Genomic DNA, 25,584 nt, shown 5'->3' on the forward strand with positions numbered 1-25,584 from the left:
GAAGTGTACTTCCAAACTGATTGTATAATTCATGCACAGTATCGAGTCACTGCAGTTTCTCTTGGACAGTATGTAACCTCCAAGCAGAATCCAGGCGGGCCTGCTATCAAGAAGGGTTTAGCACCAGTGTTAGCATCTCTTACAACCATTTTAAAACCAGCATGCTTTGGACTTTACCATTTCCTCCAGCTTACACTGCGTGTATACTGAGAGTATTGTGTGTAATTTGGATCTGTTTACCCAAGGGAGGATCTACTTGTCAGAAAGTGATGGCAGTAAAGATTCAATAGACTCATCCCGATTCAAAATAATCAAGTTTAACCATGTATCATTCCAGCGACTAGGAATACAGCAATTTACAACTGCCTAAAGTAATCTTTAAAAATGTAGAGAAACATTTATATGTTAAAACTGAGGCAGTCAAGGAGGTTTAGTGACACACCGAGTAGTGTGGTGGGATTAAAACAAGGAGATATTGAGGACACTTTGGCTTAGCTCTTCCGTAGGTTTGAAGTATAAGAAGGGTTCAATTTCGAAGGTGCAGGAAGTATATTTCCTCTGGTTTAACATTCTAGAATCAAGGGACATATTCTCGGAATACGAGATCAGCCATTTAGGGCTCAGGGAAATGACATTTTTTTTGCTCAGAGTGTGGTGACTTTTTGGAATTTACTACTGAGGAGGACCATTGTGTTCAGTCACACCAAGACAGAGATGGATACATGTCTGGATACTGAAGATGTCAAGGGATCATGGGAAGGGTGTGGGAAAATGGCATTGAGCTAGGTAATGAGCCATGATCTAGCTGAATGGTGGAGCTGGCGATGAGAGGGTGAATGGTCTGCTGCTGCTCCTATTGCCCATATTCTTCTCAATTTCAAGATGTTGTCGCACTCCTGCAATCTGTTCTTTCGCAGAGCATGAAAAGTGAATTTGATAAGTGTTTTTGCTCTGATCATGCGCTCACATGATCCGATGTTCCTACTTCAAAGAAATGAAGTGGATAAAAGCAGATTGGATTGTTTTTGTTAATTCTGGAGATGATTCAAGCAAAATAAATTCCTGATTATGTCGTCCATCATTTCACACAAAAACCCTTGACCATGGAATACATTTGAAATAACTCTCTGTTACTGTGCACTGTGGCAATCAGGAGGATAACTGGAGAGGGATGGTGAGCGCACTGTTATAAATGTTATAAATCATGTTTAGCTTATTCTTCAGCATTTGCATGATTCACTATATTTTCTGACTCTAATTTTAAGAATAAATTTGTTTAGATGTTTTCGCTTTATAAATTACAGAGGTATGTGTAATACTTTCCAAACATCCAAAGGGAATGTGTGAGCAACCAAAGTTCATCCACCGGGTATTAAGTGAACTGTCTATTATTCTGCAAAAGAACTTGTTCCTTGGGAAAAAAAGGCACTGATTGGCAAAGATGAACAAGAACACAAGGCAAGAGCCCTGACCCATTCCATTACCTTTCACATTCAGTCACTCACTACCAAGAACAAATTCCCTCAGAGACAGAAAAAACACATAAAATACTTCAAGGGTAATAGCCCCACTATCATAAATGTTTTGAACAGCTACTAAAGGCAAGCTGTCCAAAAGTTGATTAAAATCAGCCAGGTTAAAGGTTCATCTTGTTTACTTTTTAAAAAAAATTAAATAAAAAACTATAATCCATTGTATTGTACAAGGCTTTTTTCCAAGAAAAACATACAGAAACCAGATACCTGTCTCATTTGTCTAAGCATCTTTCATTAAGGCTCCTCCAGTAACTGGCACAAGTACCTGTATGTTCCATTAGATCAGCCAGAACCTATGTGCAAAAATAGTCCATTAATGAGGGGAAGTGGCAGCTGCAATCACTTTAGCCAGTCTCCTCTTGTTATATATGACGATACCTCTAAGGCTACATGACGCAGAAAGAGATTCCCACCTCAAGTTACCAGAAATAAAATACTTGATGTTGAATGAAAAGTTTGAGGACATTTCACAGAACGCAAATAATCAGTGTACACAAACCTTTTATCTGAATTCACCCTCTCTCACAAATGGATTTGAAGGTATAGTTTATAGAGAAGATAAGAAAGTTAAAAAAAGTTTGTGATTATATATTTCACCCAAGTAATCAAGCAATTGGCACAGCAATATCATATTGTTAATAAAAGGCAAAAAGCAGGCACATTTCCATGAAATTTAGAAAGACTGAATGTTATTTTAAATAATATTTACACAAGCATGTTTTCTAACACAAATGTTCCTTTAGCTTGTAATCCTTTAGGCTTTTCTGACAAGCCATTTCTAATAGTCGTAAATTTAATGGGTAAATCTGTCAGTGTAATAAAATTAGCAAAGAAATCCCAAACAAGAGATAAGACCACAGGCTAAAAACCTTGTAGGTGTTGCTGAAGCACACTTACAAGCAATAAATCCGAGCTGAACTTCCTGAACTTCTGATAACAGTGCACCTAAAGCACATATTCTTTCCATTACAGACAGCCAGATAAAAGCAAAATGTCACAGTACAGAACAACACAAAGTTGGGAACCTGTAGAAATGAAAGGAGGACTGATAGGGAACGCCAAACATGGATTACTAAGGTCTGTAGATTGTGTGAGAACAGAAACAAACTTCAATAGATTATGGGTTTGACATCTAATTTTAAATTCATTTCAGAAAATGTTCAGAAATGTTGTTAATTCTTCTTCTCACTTGGCATTTGCATCTGTGAGGGAAGGCATCCACATACGTTTTATTGTTCACAGAATATTCTCACTAGCCACAGCTCATCCACTCTCTCCAATGCCAAGCAATTTTCTTGATTCAAAAGATCAGGTGCACGGTCTGGACCTGGAGCCTGTCCGTTGTAGCATGCAGCCAAGGCCAACTGCCTACTGATTTCCCTCCTCTCCCCTTCTCTGTGAGAATATATTAAGTTTATCTTCGGTGATCCCTCCAATAGCATGGATAACCTTAAAAGTTTGTGTCAGGGAAGTCCATGACAATAACATGCAACATGATTTTGATGATGTGGAGGTGCCAGTGTTGGACTGGGGTGGACAAGGTCAGATATCAGATGCCATCAGGTTTTAGTCCAACAGATTTATTTGAAGTCACAAGCCAATGCTCTGAAAGCTGTTGGACTATAACCTGGTGCCGTCTGATTTCTGAACACAATTTTGCTTTGAGGTTTAGCTATCCTTCCTTAGGTACACAGAAGCAAATGAAACACAGAAAGCATACTTTAACATGCTTTAGAAACAACATCTGCCAAAGACATAGCAAACAGGAAGAGAATATATTTTACATGGCAACCTACTGAAAGTTCAATGTACCTTGTTAGTCAACAGCAATCCTTTAATTGTGATTTATTTCCACATGCTATTTCTCTTACAAATGTATCCCTTATTTGCTTCTTTTTTACTGTATGCATCACTCTTCAAGGCTCCTCACTGAGATGTGGTTGAGTACCATCTTGTTGTGAGGTCCGCTTTCTGTATCCCATGCAGGAAATTATTGCTGTTGACAGTTCTCAGAAAGGGTCACTGGAACCGAAACGTTAACTCTGCTTTCTCTCCACAGATGCTGCCAAATCTGATCAGTTTCCTCAGAAATTTCTGTTTTTGTTTCGAATTTCCAGTATCCATGGTTCTTTGTTTTTTTTTGTTAGTGCTGTTGACATGTCGGTTATCATATGCAAGCAGTTTTAGGTGCAATAAGTGCACCAATCCAAACATAAATTCATGTAGTGCACCTTCCACACTCACTTCCAATCTCATGCTCAGGAAAAGAACACAGAAGATCAGAAAGACCCAGAACAGGGTTGAGAAACCTATCAAATGGTGGAGCAGATTTGATGGGCTGAATAGCCTAATTCTTCTCCAATATCCTATGGTCTTATGTTAAAGATGGAGCATCAGGCAACAGATGTATGCTGTGGTGACTGGCATAATATCTGTGTCTGCTTTTGGAAAGGTATGTGCAGGCACCTCACTAAAACCAAAATGCAAAAGCAGAACCCTGTACATCTGGACTGAAGTATTTGTTCTGAACTCTGCTCACCAATGTCTAGCTATACGATGAAAACTCAACTGTTAGTACGGACATGACACAACAATCTGCTCTATTTTTTAATATCAGGGTCCTTTAGAAGGTTTGGTAGACCATCCAGATTCTCATCACTCTTAAGTATTAAACGGTGGTTTTGAATTTTTCACAACAGGAAATCAGAGTAAGACTCCTGGAGATACTCTCACATCTAATGCTAGATAGCGAACTGACACTTCTGATTCTTGCACACTTGGAAACCTTCCAATGTATACAGCATAATTATTATCTAACCAATGTATTGTAAGATGCAATACATTTAAAAATAGCATTAGTTCACATCAATTCCAGGCAGTTTAACGAAATTGCACATTGGCAGTCCCATTTAGTTACTTCTTCACTTAGCTTGACTTTCTCATGACATCATGTTATAAAAAAGCAGCAACCTGCTCCATTAGTCTGACATGCTGATAGCTACATGAAGTATATCATGAACTATTATTTTATGGCAGTCCCAAGTATGAAATTAATGAAAGTTGCAGTCAGTCACCGACAGAAAGATAATTCAAGTGGTCTCAGATGGTCTCAAATAGTCACTGCTTTGGATTTTTCCTCATTCCCCCACCAAGGTGCACATTGAGTAATTTAGAGGCCATTACTGGAAGCTTTACTTTAATCAGCCACTGTTTAGTAGCCTTGACAGTCAATGCTGGTTAAGTCACATGATACATCACAGAGTTGTCAGTTAGCTCAGTTGGCTTTGTGAAACAAAGTGATACCAGAAGGATGAATTCAATTCATGTGCCAGTCACCTTCTCAATATCATCCCTCATCTGAGGCATGGTGACTCTCAGCGGTTGTCTGTCTGTCTGTCTCTCTCTCTCTCTCTCTATAATGAGACATCAGTCCTACAGTCCTTCAGGACTGTGGTGACTTCACCTTATGATCATAGTTGTGCCCTTTACGTTTATGTATCACAGCTAGAATGCAATTTTTCTTCCAGAGATACATTTATAGTATTATCACCATCTCCCTGTGTGTGACCTCATGGAGTGATTGGGCCACTAGCAGCATGACACACTGAGGGAAATGTGCAATAGTTTATAATCAAATTCATATTAGCTGAGACATGGATGCGCCTGTGATTTTAATATATCAAGAAACCAGAAGCTGTAATTTTATTGAATCTTTCATTATTATGTTACTCAAATCCAGTTCTTGTGTTACAACAGCAAACATATGTATCACTTCACTGGGTACCCTGCTGAAGCTTATAAAACTCACACTGCACCTACAGCAGATTGTGATAGCATATCAGATCAAGACGAACTGCGTGTTCGCCCAATACCCATGGTTGTCACAAGAGCTCAGCATTGAGGGGTGGATACCCTCATCAGTTTGGCCTCTCTCAGCTCCTGGGCACTGAAGCCAACAACATAACTATCAGCTCCTTTCACAAAGAGCAAGGATTAGTCTTTCCTTTGCCGGACGACTCTATTCCACCCGAGGGTGACACACCGAATCGAGTTTCGCTAACATTGACAGATCGAACTGGTGCACGTGTCTCTTGTGCCACATCAGCTTTCATATACTGTGAACATGATCCCAAACAAATCCATCTGACTGGGCTTCTGGTGAATCAGTGAGCAATCATGTAGCTCTCACTGCCAGCTGCTAAATGCACTGGACAAAAAATGCTCATCTGTCAAAAGATTTTGCAACATCAATGAGCTAAGAAGACTTGGAAACATTTCATGCAGTTTTATCAAATGAATTGAAAAGTTACAGCAAACCCATGGATTATTTTGCTTATACATATAAGTAATCCCACACATGCATGAAACTTGCACTTCAGAACTACAGCAACAAAACCAAGCTGGAGCATTTTAACTAACCACATATAACATCACAACATGACCTCCTACACACACATAATGGACAAAAGCAACAAATTATCTTGGATCTTTTTCTTTCTAAATTCCCAACAGTTTTCTGAGTTTCAATCGCTTTCAATAAACTTGTTACTTGAGTGGCATATTCTGTTAATGTTCCTTTGAAGAGATTGGCTCAGAAATTTTTGGAGCATGATCCATTTGTTAGATGTTTCCCCTTTACACTTCAGCTCACAAATCTTTTTGCATTGAAATTTCTGGAAATGCAAACTGAAAACAATTGCAGCAAGGGCAGAGGGAAACCTGAAACCTTGGGAATTGGTGCAACCAATAGTCTAATGATTTAATCAATGAGAATAAAAGACAAAACAAAAGCAGGAAGAATGGAGTTAATTGGAATCAAAACAGACACAGAAAGCCAAATCAAAAGACGGAAAGAAAGATTGAGAAAAATAGAACAATTAACGATGTCAACACCCTATGAGAACAGAGTCTAGATGAGAGTGGTGCTGGAAAAGCACAGCAGATCAGGCAGCATCTGCCTGACCTGCTGTGCTTTTCCAGCACCACTCTAATCTAGACTTTGATCTCCAGCATCTGCAGTCCTCACTTTTACCCAATGAGAACAGTTTACTAACTGTGGGAATGCTTCTTTGTAAATTCAACAATTCCCTTTCTAAGCCAGAGAGGTTGAGAGGTATTACAGGACCATCATCCTATGATTATATGGGTTCTTAGATCACTAAGTATCAATGTCAGAAGCAAAGAAGCTAACAACATTATAGATTCTTTGTACAAAATCAAATCTGACTTTAAATGGATATAACAGGCTAAAAATGAGTGCTATTACCAGTCATTTGACTCTGTAGCTGCAAGTTTTAAGTGGACGACAGAGACATGCCCAGACATGCAAAGATTTTTGAAGTATCAGAAGTCTGTAAATGGAGGCAATGAAGGTGTGAGAACCAGTATCCCAGAGGAAGAACTTCCAAGGGACTCAGCAGCATGGACTCTTTGCTTTATGGATCCCTTGATTCCTCAAAGTTAACGTATTACCATATTCAACCTTTGAACTGTATTTTAAAAAGGGCTAGGAATATCCTGTGTGCAAAACCCCAACAATAAGGCTTGAAGAAGTACCTTTACAAGGAGAGTTTGACTGAAGGAAGCCAGAGAGGGAAGGTGTGTAGAAACAAATGCTGTTCTGTTGAAGGAAAGTCAAGCAGCAAGAAAGCATGTGGAAACTACAGAATTAGTAAAGACCATGCAACCTTCACTCCTTCCCAAAACCTTTTTTCCTGCTCGTCTGTTCAGGACAACACTAACTATTCAACTAGACAGGCCATCACAGGTTCTGGATCAGAATTGAAGTCTTGATTATTTCACTTCAATAACGAGGAACTTAAGGCAACAGATCCCAGCTATACACCAATGAGGTGTATTGTGACTATCTTCTTAAAAATATTATTTTATTTTATCAATATTTGTTTTAATCTTGATATCTGTAATTTCTTGTTGGTGACTTTATCTCTTTATCCCTAAGGAACCTTCAGTGACTATTCATAACAAACTAACTTTAACCTGTTTAAACAAAAGCTTGGCTGCTGGTCTGCTTTTACTTCTATCATTGCAAATTAAAAAGAGGTTACTAGAGCTATATTAATCTCTATTTAACTAACGATGCAGTGGACATGCCTGACAGTACTGACAACCAGACCCAACAATTCATGACAAAATTAAATGGTTTCAAAATGAAGCAATTTATTGAATTCGTGAAGCTGAAGATTAATTTCCAGTTTTTTTGGGAGATGAACACCAGGTTGCTACAATTCTCCCAGTAATTTCAATGACTTCTCAGATTATGGTGCTACTCTTCCTTGCAACAGATTGCTGGCTCATATACACACTAATAAACAGATTTGCTGTGAACTTGCCATTATCCTGTTCCCATCCATTTCAAGGCACATTGTTTCAAGAAGCCGTGCAATGGACAACAAATTCTCATCACGTCAGAAACTAAAAGTAGATGCTCTCCAGTGTTACATTTAGCAAGTAAACTCAAACTAACTTCTATACCAATCAGGGTACACAGCCCCCTTTCTTTTTACACTCCTTTCAAGAGGAGAGGAGGAATGCCTGTACTTTTGGTCCTTAAACCAGGCTTCAATGGATATCGCATACTAATAATCCTAATGTTTCTGCAGTACAAAGATTCATGTTGGATATAGGATATCGTTGAAGCAAAGCTCCTGAGGACTGTAAAGGAATTCTGAACAGCTGATGAAAATGTCATGGCAGTCAGGCCTTGCAATGAACTCCATCAAGTTCCAGAACTTGAAGATGACGAGAAGCCATTTCTAAGCCCTTTTATTACATTAAAGTTGAAGCGACATACAAGTAAACCTACTAGCGAACCAGTCAGGCAGCGGGTAAAATACGGAGCTGGACTTTATATTTCTTGACAGGGGGAGGGGACACAGTGGAAACAGAGTGGTCCACTTACTCTTCCTTTAGCCACCTCAGCGTGTTCAATCATGCATCTGGTGGGAAGGAGCCGAAAAGATCAGAGGGTCACCATCCCAAGTGGAACTGAAGGCCAGGACATCATGCAGCAAAGAGGTAATGCTGAACAGGAACGTGGTCACTGTTAGTTTGCTAAAGGTCCCCTGATCTTAGCATGTCTTTACATTCTATTGAAAACTTAAAGATAATTTTTAAAGATTACTTTATAAAACGTATTAAGGCTGCTAACTTCACTGTCAGATTTTGTAAGGACATTCAACCACAGTCTCTACAGCTAACTTTCTTTTGTCTGTGAAAGCTTGTTGATTATTTAAGAGTTGCAATTCAAATTAATTGATAAAATGTTAATCTTAAATAATTAGATTAAATGTAAATAATCATTAATTAATTAGTAGGTCCAAATAGTTGGCGGATTGCTGATTTCGTTGCCCACTCACCTGCAGTAATTTGGGAGACTAGCATAATTCTGTTTTACCACTAACATGCCCTACTTTACACTGCCAAAGAGAGCAGTGTGCCCGATTTCCCAACAACAAATTGGTCCATGAGATCAGCTTGCACATAGCACATTGAACAGTTTTTAGTGGAATGAGAACATTGACAACTAGCATCTTAATGTTGCAAATGTACCTGGTAGGAAGCTTGTTCTGCCAAATAGCATTTGGCGGAATCACAAGCTCAATGATTATCATTTTCCATTCATCAATGTAGATAATCTCATGGGTGATTGACCAGTACTTGCAGTGATTACAAGGATTCCTATCTCTTCAACAATTTTCTTTCTCTGTAAGGATTCAGCATTCCACAGGCACAATATTGATAGTCACATACAATGTATGGCAACCCTGTACATCCTCAAATCAAACAACAAGTAAACCTTTGCAAATCTTTTCATATCATAGAGACAAGTTAAGGGCTGTCAAAAGCACACTTCATCTTCTGCTTTCCTTCAGTCCATGTAATACACATGGACTACAAGTAATCAAACTAGTTCCCAAGAACTAGTTGTATTTCCCTAGAATGCAAAGCCCTAAATAAGACTTTAATCTTCTGTAACAAGTGGATCAAGCTTTCCCAACATCAGTTAAGTCTTTCTGACATAGAAAGTTTACAGTGTTAATCCATACAGAGTGTTTTACTCTATGGTTTCCAGGGTTGTAATGATGACTACCATTTTAGCATTCTACCTCACAGAAGTGTTACCTTCAAACATTTGATTTTGAACATACCACGCTTGACATGAAGCATTAATACTGAGGCTGTTTATGATCAATATAAAAAATCCATAATTAAGTCATTAGAAGTAAGGACTTCAAATTGCAATGGGAAATCAAAATTGCCCTTTGTGGATGAAATCCTTGATTGCTTATTGTTGACACTGAGAGGAGACATAGAGGTCAGCCTAGATTTTACATTGTGCCAATAATCCTACTGAAAATGTGGCTCCTAATGGTGACCAAGGTAGATTTATCTGTGCTTTGATGGTAATTCTGCTATGGGGAGCCTATCTTTGACTCAGATTAGTGGTTAATATTAAGAAGCGAGAAGATGAAGGGAACATTACGGTTGCTGCTGTCTATCAAAATCTCCAAGGCCACTGAGAAAGGCAAGAATAATATTTAAAACGTTCAACTTAGAGCACCGGCCAAGTTCAATTAACTGTCCTGCAAAGGGATTGCATTCTGCTTGGGCCTTAATTAAAATGTAAACCCAAACTGTCTCTTTCCCAAATACTCAGTCAGCACACAACAGTATTCCTGAAGCCTAGAATTGCGGAGAAATGTAACAAAAGGAAGCACGTCAGAAGAAATATTCCCTTAATTTACACCAATCAGAACACAGCCACCTTAATATAAGGGGACAAATCAAATCTTTATTGTCAACTGGGGACGGGGGCAGAAGAAGAGAAATGTTGCAAATAGTGGGGAGACAATGGATGCTCCCGAGGATGAGCAGACAATCCTAGACACCCCAATAACGGGTTTACAAGGAAAGGGCTTTAGTAGAAGAGAAATAACAGAGATGTTTGCAGAACCATATTCTCAATTGTTTAATCCTTCAGTGCTTTCATTGCTGTCACATTTTCTGACATGTCGAAGCTGTGAGGAAATTCACCAGAAACAGGACAGGGCTGAGCTGCTCTCCAGCTTTGATCAATTAAAAGCTTGCAGGGGCATCAGCACATGCAGGGATCCCCAATTTGTCAAATGCTTAATTGCCTTTGTTTCTGACATGTCATATCACTGGTGCTTGACTAGGAGCTGTTTCTCCCCCTCTCACCTTAGCTGAAGCTAATTTAGCTTTACCTTGTAAAAACACATGATGAGTTTGGTGAGGGAAGGACACATTTGAAAACGATTTTGATCAACTTCTTCAAGCATGACTTCTGGATGTTTGGTGCCAATTGTCTTTATTCACAGCAAATGCTTCCATAAAGCAGAAGACGTGAATCATACAAGTTAAAGAATAGAGACACTGTACAGGTTAATGTTTAAACTCAGTTTACCTCTGTTATCACTAACATTTCCAAAGTTTGAGTTATTCCAGACTTGGATATCACTTCATAGAATCAATGAATCATACAGTACAGCAGGATCCGCAGCTTATACTGAAGTTTCTCCTGAATTCTTCACTGGATTGATTACAGACTATCCAGTATTTATGATTATCAACCTGGAAAATTAGGCTGAATTTTAACTTGCAAGAACAAGTTTGGGAATAAGGAGGAAACTAAAATGGGGATACAGGCAAAATCCTGCAGATGTTGGACAACTGAAGCAAACCTAGAGAAGACTGGAGAAACTCAGCAGGTCTGGCAGCATCTGTGGAGAAAGAAAGAGAATTATGTTTCAAGGCCAATATTACTCTCTTTCAGAACTAGAGTTCAGTTTGTCTTCAGTTCTGAAGAAGAATTAAGATGGGGAAATTGACAACATTTAATGGTTCCAATATGTTGCTTTCTGCATTGAACTGTAGGACCTTCAATACTGGCAGACTGGCAATTGTAACACAGCAGTTGCTAATTTACAGAATACTAAAATGGATCTTTATGTAACTTCATAGTGAACACAAAGTGAGAGCACAGCAATAATAATAGGGGTTGATGATGCAACTGAAAAATAAGGAAGTAAGCATTGAGCATCACAAACCCATTCTTGCCTACTTGGAGTGAGAAATTTTGGTCATAGTATTTATGCTAAGCAGTTATTTTCATAGCATTGGAGTGTAAATGTCTGATCTTCACTTTAGAGTTTTGATCACACAGGACAGATTGGATGTTACTAATACAGGTAGCAGAGACCTCAGAGAATGACCATGATAATCAGCAGAAGCACCAGAGACAGGATGATAATAGCAGCAGCACAACCAGGATCCAGCAGCTTCAGCAGTGCCTGTAGGAGCTTCTTCCACACCTGCAGCCCCATGGCTGGGAGAGATGCAGCCTGCCACAGGACAAAGTCTGCAAACAAATGCTAAGCACCCCCAACTTGTCAGGTTACTAAATATACAGAGTTAAGCAGTGACAGATGAGGAAGAACACCCCATCTTCCACCTCTGAACCCTCCAACCACACGGCATCAACGTCCACTTCACTAGTTTCCAAATCTCCCTTTCCCAACCTCATCCCAGGTCCAACCCTCCAACTCGGCAGCATCCTCTTGACCAGTCCTTCTTGTCCATCTTCCTTCCCACCTATCTGCTGCACCCTCCCCACCCACCTATCACAGTCACACCCTACCTATCGCCTTCCCACCTACCTCTCCCCCAGCCACACTCCCAACCCACCTATTTATCTCTCAGCCCCTATCTCCCCAACATTCCTGATGAAGGGCTTTTGCCCGAAATATTAAATCTCCCGCTCTTTGCCTGATCTGCTGTGCTTTTCCAGCACCACACTTTTCGAGACAGACATTTGTAGCCTGTTGAAACAAAAGCAAGCAGATCTGTTCACTAAGTTGTACTGGAGATGAGCAAAGTCACTAACTGCACTGACTTTGTTTTGGTTTTTGGAAGGCACTGCCGGTAATGTGCAAAAGATCTCGATGCCAGCAGTACACAAATGTTTAAGGCAGGGAACTCACAGCTCATTGGCTATGGCCTGCAATTTTGTCAATTTTGCAATCAATTATACCAGTTTGAGCGAGACTGGGCACTTGGCTTTACAGCTCTCTATCACTTAATGGGTACTGGCATCATGGTCTGTGATTGTGTGGCAATTAAGGACCTCTCGATCACCCAGGCGTGTTCATCAATGACAAAGGCAGCCACCCCATCAATGTGATGATGGTGCACAACCGTGAAAAGATGATGACACAAGAATCCCAGGCAGGGGCCAGAATGCTATGCTGCTGCAGAAATCCACCCTCCCAGATTCCATCTACCTTGAAATGGATTTACCACCTGGCTGGCTGGTGGGAGAATAGGGATGTTCACTTAAAACAGGTGTAAAGAGCTGTCCAGGATTGATGCAACAAAAGTGATATAACAATTGTGCAAGCCACTAGCACACTGGAGATACATTTCAGGCTCTTGGATAGAGTTGGAGGACCTGCCAGTACACACTAACCGGAATAGTGTGGTTCAGTTGCTCAGTACAAGATACAGCTGACAGGGTCGACCCTGCAGAAGGAACAAGATCAAGGGCAAAGAGCCTCTTCAGATGAGTGCGAGAAGGTGGTGATGGGAGAACACATGAAGCAACAAGGGCACCAATAGTGGCAGACATCCCTGTCCAGGATGCCCCTGTTATTGCAAGTTTCATTTAAGTTCTATCCGTCCAATCACCTGACACTTTTCCTGAGGGCCTGCAAACATCCAAACAGCCCTTTCATAGTCCCTTATTGCTCAGTGTTGATTATAGTCTAAAAGCAGGCAACACAGGAAAAAGATGGAAACAATAATTATTATGTACCCCAAAAATAAAACAGAAGCAGAAAATAAAACAGCTTAATATTGTGTAGCACACTCACGGACAACTACAGATCTTGACTCATCGTCTCCTTAGTGCTCCTACATAGTACAATGTCAATGCCTTCAGAAGATGGCCTGAGCTGAGGTTTTATTAAGTTTTGGAGTCTGTGAGATTCCTATCAAATACAGCTCAAGCTGTACTTGTGCAGGAGGCAGACTTAGTCATCAGGACACAAGGCTGCATGTTGACTGGGAAGATAATGCAATTCGTGAGACATAGAAGCGCTCTGAACTGAATTCGTGCTTCCTTGTCTACACTCTCCATCAGCTCACTCATAGCCTTCCTGGCAGCAATGAGCTTGGGAACACTTTGCTGCATCCAGTTGGGTGAATCCAATTGTGCCGCAGTTCACTGAGAAACTACAAATATCTATTAAGTAAATGAGAGAGGGAAGCTATTGGCTGCAGCTCATCAATTGCCTCTCCTGGCTATCATATGCATTTGCTTCTTATAACAAAATCCTTACATGCTCTATGGCCACCATTGTCCTTAACCCTCTCTCACTACAAGTCAGCATCTGCAAACCACTAGCCTGATGACATTATCATACCTGCTTTCAGATGAACCCAAACTACACTTCAAGCTATTCAAAAGTTTGGAGCTCAGGGTTGAGATTGTTTTATGCACAGGAATATGCACACATTGCATGTATATGCACAGGATGTATTTTAGCTTGCTTTATTAGCATTCACTTGTTTCGCACTTACATGGAGCCTCTGTGGTTCATTTTACTTGATAGCACAGGAGGAGAGACAGCAGCAGTCCTCATGGGGATCAATGAATAGTCAAGACGGTGGAAACGTTGTTGTATTGTTCCAGGTTACATTGACGTTACACTTGCAGCATGTGTCAGCAGTTTACATAGCAAGCACACTGTACAGGCTTCAAGTAAATGGTCAAAGAGGAGCAGTCCTTTGTGTCATGATTGGGCAGTACAGTCAGTCAGGGAGTACCACCAAAGTCAGTCATGGTGATCATTTGACTCCAGTCAAGGGGGTCGGAGATAGTCACAGAATCTCAGAAGAAGAGCATTTTGCCCCACATAACTGAACCAGTTCGATAAAGTTTTACTAACGTCCTGCCTTTTTCCCATATCCTTAGACACTATTTTTATCCTAGTAATTATCCAGCGTCCACTTGAATGCCTCGATTGAACCTACTCCCACCAAATTTCCATGCACTGCATTCCACACCCTACTTTCTGTCTGAAAAAGTATCTTCACACATCATTCTTGCTTTATCTGCTAAACATTTTTACTCTATGTCCTGTCATTGCTTTATAAGCAGGAACAGTTTCTCCCTGTCTGTTCTGTGCAGCCCACTCATGAACTTGAAAACTTTATTTAAATTTCCTTTCAATCTTCTTATCTCCAGGAAAACAGTCCTAACGTCTTCAATCTATCCTCACAACTGAAATTTCTCATTCCTGGAGTGTTTCTTCCACTTCGCTTTTGCACTATCTCCAATGCATTCACATCTTTCCTACAATGTGGCACCCACAGCTATACACAATACTCCAGCTGAGGTGTAACAAGTCTCTTACACAAGTTAAACATCACCTGCCTACGCTTGGATTCTATGATCCTATTAATAAAGCACAGTATGCTTTATTAACTGCTCTCTCCACTTGTCCTACCACCTTTCATGATGTGTACATATATACACCCAGGTCCCTCTGCTCCTGCATCCCCTTTAGATTTGTGCTCCTTATTATATATTGGATTTCAATATTCTTCTGACAAAAATGCAATCAAGTGCAGAATCTGGTGATCTGTGACTCCACGTTCAACGTTGCAGGTCAAATGCGATCAGTCCAGGCATTATAGGAATATCAGTCAGGGTACTATCGAGTGTTGAATCTATGGAATGGATATTTTTTCCAATGAAACAAAGAGAGGGAGTGAATATCATGGAAGGGGGCTCAACAGCAGCTAACGGTGATGCATGAACAGAAGAGGTAAGGTATTTCCAGCGAGTGAATAGGAAGCAGAGAAAACATGAAGGAATAGTAGTTTGGGAGGATGCTTTATGTAAGATTTGTTCAGTGGGATATGATGTATACAATACTGAGAACTGCAGTCCATGACCCTTAGTAGTGGTAAAGTTAAGGTGAGTCCTGGGCCTGTGAGAGGTAGGGAGAAGATTATGGCACTCAATCCAATGGAGTGAAGAAATCATTGATCTTCTTCATGTTGCGCTGGGTCATCCCTGTTTCCCTCAGGATACAACATTCATCCAGGCTGCAATTTGAGTTCAACTGGGTTAGGTGGCATGGCCTTCTTGGTGTTCAGTGGGAAAAGAACTGCCCTTCTCTCCACCACCTTCTCTGTGCTTCTGTCCACAAAGTGAGGAACAAGTCTCCTTTCCCCTTTGAGCCACTCCTCAAATGTAAACAGGTTCAAGAATCCTTGACACAACCAAAAGACCCGCTGATAATGTGCTACCATTCAACGACATTATATCGATGGATGGTCAGACCAAAAGTCAAGTGAGTTTGCCAAGAACACCTACTTTCAGCAATTCATAGTCACGGATGACTTACTGGTAAATGACAACTGGCTAGTTATTCCTGTTTCATTGCAGGAAGATTTTCTGAAAAGGATACATTGGAGACACTAGCATTCTTCCTGGGCAGGCAAGGTTCAATCTTCAGTGCTGGCTCGACGTCTAATCCTCAGTACAGTGGTCCCCCCTGTACCCAAGGAGGGTACATTCAAAGACCTACTGTGGACACCAGAAACCGCGGATAGGAGCGAACCCATTCATTTAAATGGGAAACCTACCTCTCAGGCAGCCCCCAGTCCCTGGTTCTGGAATGTTCTATGTAATATGTTCAGGCTGTGGTAAACCATGGATAACTGAAACCGTGGAAATTGATTCCACAGATAGAGGTTTCCCTGTAGCATGTTTGAGGTCGTACACATGATGGGCTCCCCAGTAAGACAACCAGAAAGGACCAGTAAAGACACTGACCCTAATCTACAAGTTGAAGTAGGTTTATATACTGTGACACAGATGTATCAATGGTCGAGAATAAAAGTCTGCTGACACAGATTACAGATTCACTATGGATGAGCCAAAACTGAGATGGGATGATCACCATCCACAGATTCAGGACATGGTCAAGAAGAAGTGACCTGGTCCAGAAATCCAGGATACTTCAAATAACAAAATGCCTGCTTCAGCAGAGCAATCATCTTCCATGAAGGGATTTCATGAGATTCAAGGTCTCCCAAATGATGGTATGGGGCAGGGAAGTGCTCCTCCGTGAAAGAAATTAAGAATCCTCTAATGGACTGATAACCTGGTTTATCAGGAACACCATTCTCAATATGGCTCAGTGGTTAGCACTGCTGCCTCACAGCATCAGGGACCTGGGTTCAGTTCTAGCCTCTGGTGACTGTGTGGAGTTTGCACATTCTCCCTGTGTCTGCATGGGTTTCTTCAGGGTGCTCCAGTTTCCAAAGCTGTGCCGGTCAGGTGAACTGGCCATGCTAAATTGCCCATAGTGTTAGGTTCATTAGTTAGGGGGAATGGGTCTGGGTGGGTTACTTTTCAGAGGGTCAGTGTGGCCTTGGTGGGCTGAATGGCCTGTTTCCACACTGTAGGGTGTCTAATCCAAAAAAAAAGCACATCCAAGAAATGTAAAGGTCAGCCAGCATAGATGTATTACAGATTACATGAAAACTAGAACAAAATTGAGTTAAATAGTCAAGCCAAAGTTCCACTAGCCTTCCAAGTCTGAAGAAGACACATTCTGGGAGCATTGCAATGCCTTCAGACCTTTGTGAAGATAAAGACTTTGGAGGAAATAGGATAGCGATAAATGTAATTATATGCATGAATGCATAAATGTTAACTTTGGGGAAAGGTGCCTGAGAAAGCATGTTGCATATGGTAATGGTTCTGAAAGGTTTAATGTTCAAGAGTGCATTAAATTCCAACCAATCTGATAATATCACAATAACTTGGATCTTCCAATAGCCCCAATAGCATTGTCTAACTTACTATTGCAACTTGTACCTCATTTCTACCATGCAATAAACTACATCTTCTTTAGAAAAGAACCCCTTCTCATTGGGACTCATTCATTGTCTTCCTCCACCACTGTAAACCAACGAGTTTGTTGGATTCAGCCAAGGAAAGAGGATGGTGGTAGCAAATTCCCATAGTCACAAGCGGGCAGTGATTGGCTTTGCAAGACATACACCAATCCCTCCCAAAATCTTCACTTCTCCTCTTTGACTAACCATTGAGCACACCTCCTTCTTTGGCTCACTGTCAGTTTTTTTCACTTATTAGGTAACCATGAAGGCCTTTAAATTTATTTTATATAATTAAAACAATACAAAGGTACCTTGTTATATTTTTCTCTTTCTCATGCATGCTGAATATTTCCAGTATTTTCTGTTTTATGCCTTCATTTACATTTATTTCTGCTGCACAACCGAGAATATAAGACCATCTGCCTTCGTGGTTTGATTTGCTTCCACAGACAAAGGACTGTATTGTTCTGCCATCATGGATAATGTCTATTATGAGGTCCAGGCACTAGGTTTCACTACTGCATTTTACAGCTCTCTTCAACCTGGTCTGACCCTGCCCTGAGTCTGCTGCATCTCTCTCTCTCTCTCTCTCTCTCTTTCTCTCACGCTCTGTCTTATCTGTTTGACTCTCAGAAGTTTTTCTTATTTCTATTGTCATGTACAGAACACTGATCTTTGTATGACAGTCCTTCCATTCATCTCTTCCAAGTTTCAATGGGTGTTGATATCAGAGTTACATCAGCTTATATAGCATTGTGTATGTTATTATATCATTACATCATGTGCATGCTTATCATGTTTCAGGAACTGGTATGGTCGCTGCCAGGGATGGTCACAGTTTTTACTCTGATTGTTGACAAGTGCTCCCAATAATGAGAGATCATCATTTTGGGATAAGGGGTAGCAGATTTAAAACAGAGATAAGGAGTAATTTCTGCTCTCAAAGCATCACATATCTGTGGACTTCACTACTCCAGGGTGTGGTGGATGCTGGCACATTGAGTAAATTTAAGGGGGAGATAAATGCTCAATTAACAATGGGTTGAATGTTTATGGAGAACAGGGAAGAAAGTGGCATTAAGTATGAGATGAGAGCAGCCATGTTTGTATTAAATGGCGGAGCAGGCTCGAGGGGATGGATTGCCTACTCCTGTTCCGAGTCTCTTATGTTAATATGGCTTGACAGATAGCGAAAGCAAAAAAACTGACAGGCACAATTTTGCTGTTTCCATCAGGTATTCATCATTCTCACTCTCGCATTTTAGTTAAAAGCCTTTTTGCAGGTACAACCAGAAGCTTACCCAATGAGGAATCACACAATCCCCTTCCAATGAAAAGAATTTGGGTGCTTTACTGGACATGATCTGAAATTTAAGCTTTCAGAATGGTAAGTGTTAAGTTTACCTGAATTTACTTTGTTTTCTTCTGTGGTGTCTTCCTCAAATCTGTGGAGGTTCCAATATCGTTTAATTTCAGTGTCTTCTCCTGAAGGGCTGCTGGCTGGAAATCAATGTAAATACATCCTGCTGTCAACTGCATGGATAAAGTTCCTTGAAAGACATGTAAAGTAACAAATGATAATACAAGCTTACCTTGTACAAATGGGATAAATGCTTACAAGTTAAAGATGTTTTATCCCAGAGACCAGACTGAAGATTTAATTCTTATTTGGACTGTGCATCAGATAGTAACAATGATGAGGGTTTAAATAAAGGGATGTTTCTCGAGTTAAGTAATGTTAAGCCTTCTCATATTTCTTCTTAAAAATCGGTGTTAATGTAGCAAAGTGAAGTATTATACACACAAGAGGAACACAGTGATATGCAATTCAAACAAATAAAAATAGCAAAACTATTATTCCACAGTCTCATTCGCTTGAAAATATTATGTTGTAATGCAAATTGCACTGCAGCAATGTCGGAACCATCCATTTTGTGGTCCATAACACTGCTCATCAATGGCAATGCATTTATTTGAGGTTAATTAACATTCCCTAATCTTGGATAAATGCATGCAGATGCTCAGAGTAATGCAAAAACTAACTGACATTTGGAAGCAGGCGTTATACAAGTTTAAGGGTTTAGAGGGATGTGTGCCAAGTTCTGGCAAATGGACTAGATTAGGTTGGGATATGTGGTCAGCATGGATGAGTTGGACCTAACAGTTTGTCTCTGTGCTGTACATCTCTATCACTCTATGACTCTAAGTTAAAAGCTCTCCATTGAACATAATGTGTATCTGGCTCCTGATGCCACACAGAATTTTTCTGCAAAGGGAAAGTTTATTTTAATTAGAAACAGCATTCATTTACATTGTACATTATAATTTCAAGCAGTATCCAACGATTCTGAAAATTATTTATTTAAAGATTCTTTCTGGCATTCTTTTCGTAAACGTAGTGTAGTGATCCTACTTCCAGACCAAACAGATCTGGACTTGCTGACAAATCTGATGGAAAGCACCAAGTTATCAGCCCATGTGAATTAATGTCATTGCATTGTGTAACTTATATTTCAAAGCCCTCCAAATCTTCACAGAGCTCAGTCAGCTCTGAACAATTACGTTTCAAGCCTCATTTCAAAAAAACCTTAATACTTTATCTTAACAGGCGCAGACTCTAGTGTAGAGGCAGCATCCATTCAGCATTATTTTCTGAAGTGACATGTAGAAATTTGTACGTTATGTAAAATGTTTGCATTTGTAAAACCTTAGGATGGCCCGAAGCTCATAGCAATCAACTACTTTCTGAAGTTTTGTCATTATGATAGGAAAATCCTAGAGTCAAGATTTCCCACAAAACAAACAGATTCTCAGAATTTCTTTCAAGTTAAAATCAAAGGACTTGCTGTCAGAGACTTTTGTGATCTCAGCATTGTATCAAAGCACATTTACAACTGATGAGGTAGTTTTTAATTGTTGTCATTGCTATAATGTTGGGAAGTGCAGCATTTACAGCAGGTGAACATATAGTCAATGCTAGTTGAGGCAATGAAATCTGACTGCCTGAAATGATATCAGTCTCATTGATCTGTCTAAATATCTGGTTTGGGATTTGAACCCAAGATTGTTTGATTCAGAGGTGGGGAAGTGCTGTTCTTTTTAAAAAATTAAATAAAGCTACTTATGATAAAAACAATTTAGCAAGGCCTCATAGTTGCGCTACCCCCAACCCATGGTTATTATTGTCTCTTTACATGGGGGGACTCTTGATTCTTGCATTTACGTTGTACCTGTGCTGGATTCAGACTGACTTTCCCATTTATCCATTATATCTATGCATCAAAATACATATTTTTAAAAAAAATAAACATCTCATTTAATGTACTGAACAAGTAAAAATGTACATAATTCATGAAGTGAAGGCGAGTGGAAATTGCAGCAGTAATGTTCATAATAATTCGTTTTGGATGGCTCCAAGTGCAATAGTGGAGGAATTGAAATTACCCATTGCTCACAATGGGAAGAATTATGGTCCGACATTTATGTTAGAATATTACAGCTGTTTACACCCAATTACTGGAAAGATCAATTATTGTGTACTTTACAAAAATAAAATATTTACTGTAGTTCGCTGAACCAAACTTGACCAGACTGTATATTTAGCATAGCAGACCAAGCCAGACTGACTAAAAAAAATTGCTGGACCTTTCAGACATAATTTATGTTCGCTATGGAAAATGAACCTAATTAATTACTGTTTGATCAACCAAATTACAATGACGCATTTGAACAGCTTTTCTGAAGTACATTCAGAACTTCCACTTGACATTTTGCTCAGATTAACATATCTGTGCTCCAATGAACTTGATTAGAAGACTCTAAACCACACAAGACATTTATGCATTCGGTGCCATGTTTCTGAATTTTATTTCTCAAAGCTTTTAAGATAGGCTTCCATGAAAGATAGTTCGGAATTAAATCCAGGTCTGAGTTGCTAAGCAAATGGCTTTTGTTGCAAATAACAAAAGCACGTGGTGTGACCAGCAACCTGTGTACATTGAAAAATCTGCAGCCCCACATGACAATTTCATGAACACAAACATGCTAATGCAATGACAAAGCTGCGTAAGGGCCATATCACAGGTTTCCTGACAGCCTGCCAAACACACACAAAAGAAATCTGCTGCTTAATGTCACAGCATCAATACTCTCCCGCAAAGAATATGAATCACGTTACATTTGAACAAACAAATGTCATGGGTGAATAGTCAAACATCTGCTGGCATGTGTACAGCTGTGATTTAAAAACCCTCTCTCCTAATGCCCTCCAGTAAATGAAGAGGAAATAAGTTATTTCACATGCAGTCAAATTGCATTGAACATGACTGTCATCAGCATGAAACACTCAGATGTGACTTTGTTTGATTTTATCAAGCGGTAGCATTCAACTGAAAAGGTTTACATGAAATATAATGTGCAAAATTACTGATACAATGGAGTGCCACACAATTCCAATGAAGTAGCATTGCGAAAGTTAATACCTTATAATTTAATGCTTTGTCTGCAAAGCACACTGCTTCTGTTGTATGCAGTTTTCCACTTTTTTAATAGGAATGTTCTGAAGTCAGATTAATCCAGACTTCAAATAGCAAGGAAATATAAGAAGAGGGGCATCTCTTTTGAGAAATCAATGTTGGCCAGAGAACAAGGAGAACTGTTATGCTCCTCTTCAATTAATGTGCTTGAGAGGGCAAGTGAGGTCTGGGTTTAACATTGGACATAATAGAAAGATTTCTCATGTGTCCCTCACTCACACTGCGTACTTAAAATAAATCTGAAGGTTCTCCATTAATTTGAATTCCAAACATTTTAATTCTGTAGAAACAGTTCTTTTAGCACAGGAGATAAATGAAAACAAGATTGACACTCAAATATTCAAAATAGCAGGTGTCATTCATCTCAGATTGTCTGATGGTTTTTTTTGCATATCTTGCACATTTTTTCAAGTCAGGAATGAGGCACAAAAGGCAGAGTTACAGTCTTCAGCAATTCTCTAATGACCACTTAGGCTCACAATATTTATAGCATCACACTAGACATCACTGTCCCATATTCTTCACATTCCCCTGGCTGGTGTGTTGCTAGAGCTATTTCTTTTGTACTCCATCAGAATTTTTCTAAGCTGAGGCAAACCATCATCCAACTGCAGCCATTGAGTGTATGAAGTGATAACACCCCATGTGCTGAAATTTTAAATTGCTGAGACACACTTCTGACAGATTGACATGTGACAAACTTGAACAATGTGTTTGGGGATTATCATGGGACTCTGCACTGTCCAATCTTGGTTTCATTAAACCAAAGCAGCATCTCAACTTAAAAAACACAACAAAGTGATCTTTGTCTATTTTACACGGTTTGCGAAATGTTGCTGTTGGTTGGTCTGCATCCACTTCTTTGAGACCTACTGTCTAAAATTTGCAGTCGGGGAAGCAGTGCATTTTGCCCTTTAAATTGAAAAGGCAGAACTATGTGCCAAGTGGAACACCAGTCTAAATCAGTGCTATTATTTTAAATACAAGGGCATTATTACAATATACTTTCTAACAGATAAGAGTCATTACTATTTCATATTGGTTAGCAGAATGTGCTCAACAAGTAAGGATTCTACTGAAAAGGTCTAACAAGTCCAAAAATCAAATGCAACAGGTGTCAGGCACTGTCAGCAAATCCAGCAGGTGGCATTAACAAGTGATGTCATATAGTAAGTTAAGCAATTCTTTCACAGTATTTCTTTAAACAAATCAATTGCAACATAGCACAATGTAATTATTTCACTCGTTATAGGAAGGGGTCCAGAGCTGCAGCAAAGATTAGTGGCTTCTGAGGTCCTTTGAGCAACGGTATCTCACGCTGTTGCCAGCAGGGTTACATTTAGCTGCCCTCTCAATATCCTGTAAAATCCATGCTGCATGTACAAATACATGCATGTGACAGGTACCAACTGCAGCAGTGAGCATCTATGTGGTTTGCTTCACCTAGCTACCTGCATGAACTCAAGACTCTGAGCGACAGTCAGATTTGTTTCAGTGAGAGGGCAAGGGCACCTTCATGATGATGTGAATTAACACAATAGCATGTTATTATTTTCAGCTGTTGGGGGCGCTGCTAAAATTCTCACCAGTTTCTGTGTGGAGTTTGCACATTCTCCCCGTGTCTGCGTGAGTTTCCTTCGGGTGCTCCGGTTTCCTCCCACTGTCCAAAGATGTGCAGGTTAGGTGAATTGATAATGATAAATTGCCCATAGTGTTAGGTGCATTAGTCAGGGGTAAATGTAGGGGAATGGGTCTGAATGGGTTGCTCTTCGGAGGGTCGGTGTGGACTTGTTGGGCCGAAGGGCCTGTTTCCACACTGTAGAGAATCTAATCTAACCTAATCTAATCTAATCTTTCATCTCACCAACCCCAGCATATCTCACCTTCCCCACCTTATGAATGATAACTTGTCCTATTTGTGGATCTTATGAATGGCACAAGATTTTGTGCTTAATGAAACGTTGTAGGCTATGTTAAAGCAATAAGGGAAATGTAGTTCCATGTAATGAAGAAAGGAGAAAGCAACTCACTGGTGAGGTACAAGATAAATACTTACACAGGAATAAATACTTCCATTGCCACTTACTTAAACTATTGAGAGGGCTCAATCTCACCCTCATTGTCAGCAAAACACAGGAGCTGGTCATCTACTTCAGGAAGCTGAGTGGAGGATACCCCCTTTTCAATGGTGCTGAGGTAGAGATAGTGTAGCCCTGCTATAGGAAGGATATTATTAAACTGGAGAGGATTCAGAAATATTTACCAGGATGTTGCCAGGTATGGAGGGTTTGAGTTATAAAAACACATAGGATAGGTCTAGAGTGTAGGAGGTTGAGGCGTGACCTTCTATAAGTTTATAAAATAATGAAGAGGGTAGATAAGGTGACAAAGGTCTTTTTCCTAAGGCGGGGGAGTTAAAAACCAGGGGCATATTTTTAAGGAGAAAGAGTTGAAAGCGACATAAGGGGCAACGTTTTTACACACAGAGTGGTTGTGGAATGAACTACCAGAGGAAGAGGTGGATGCAGGTGCAGTGACAGTGACAATGTTTAAAAGACATTTGGATAAGTTTATTCCTCTGCAACTTCCAGCGATATGGGCCAAACGCAGGCAGGTGGGACTAGTTTAGATTGGGATTATGGTTAGCGTGGATTGGTTGAACCAAAGGGTCTATTTCCGTATAGTATGACTCTGTAGATTATCACCAACAATCTGCCCTGGTCCATCCACATTGACGCTACAGTTAAGAAAACACACCAATACCTCTACTTCCTCAGGAGGCAAAGGAAACTTAGCATATCCACAATGACTCTTACCATTTTTTATACATACACCATAGAAAGCATCCCTATCTGGATGCATCATGGCTTGGTATGGCAACTGCTCTGCCCAAGACCACAAGAGATTATAGAGAGTTGTGAACATAGCCCAGTCCATCAAGAAAGCCAGTCTTCCTTCCACTGACTGCATCTATACTTCCTGCTGCCTTGGGAAAGTTGCCAATGTAATCAAAGGCCCCTCCCACCCCAGTTATATGCTCTTCCACCCTCTTCTATAGGGAAAAAGATTGAAAACATATACCAATAGATTTAAGAACAGCTTCGTCCCTGCTCTTATCAGACTTATGAATGATTTTTCTCTGCATCTTCTCTATAGCTGCAACAGTGTATTCTGCATTCTGTTCTATTACCCTGATGTACTAATGGAAGGTAGGATTTGTCTGAGTAGTACACAAAACAATACTTTACACTGTATCTCGGTACATGTGACAATATTAAATCAAATCAGATCTGTGGAGACTTCTATCTATTCTTTAATTAAACAGAGTGGAAGTATATTTCAAGATGTGTTTGTGAGTTATTGGGCAAAAACTGAGCTGCAATGCAAACAAATAATTCCACAGACATGGTCCAGGCTTTCATCATACCACTGCATACACCCCATTCATTTCCTATTCATGCAGGTTAATAGATCTAACATCAAACCTGGTGCCTCAATTAATCCTCCTTGCTATTAATTACAGATAATTGTGAATTTTATTGTTTTTGTGTGTGACA

At 39.9% G+C, this 25,584-nt stretch overlaps 1 protein-coding gene across 8 annotated transcripts in view; it reads right to left on the minus strand.

The window, feature by feature from the left end:
* Positions 1-25,584, minus strand: part of LOC122562032 (myocardin-like) — a 672,873-nt gene that overhangs the window by 370,353 nt on the left and 276,936 nt on the right. For 4 of the 8 annotated variants that reach the window (XM_088000477.1, XM_043714469.2, XM_088000475.1 and 1 more), the window contains one exon: positions 18,897-18,992. The exons of 1 other annotated variant lie outside the window; for it this stretch is intronic. The gene's annotated coding sequence lies outside the window, so the exon portion shown is untranslated. Of the gene's footprint in view, positions 1-18,896; positions 19,043-25,584 lie in introns of all 8 variants that reach the window. 3 more of the 8 variants (XM_088000473.1, XM_088000478.1, XM_088000474.1) reach the window with 2 other exon arrangements.

The sequence above is a fragment of the Chiloscyllium plagiosum genome, unplaced genomic scaffold (assembly GCF_037043375.1).
Source record: "Chiloscyllium plagiosum isolate Xiang-an unplaced genomic scaffold, Cpla_swu_hap1 HiC_scaffold_25, whole genome shotgun sequence".
Classification (NCBI taxonomy): domain Eukaryota; kingdom Metazoa; phylum Chordata; class Chondrichthyes; order Orectolobiformes; family Hemiscylliidae; genus Chiloscyllium; species Chiloscyllium plagiosum.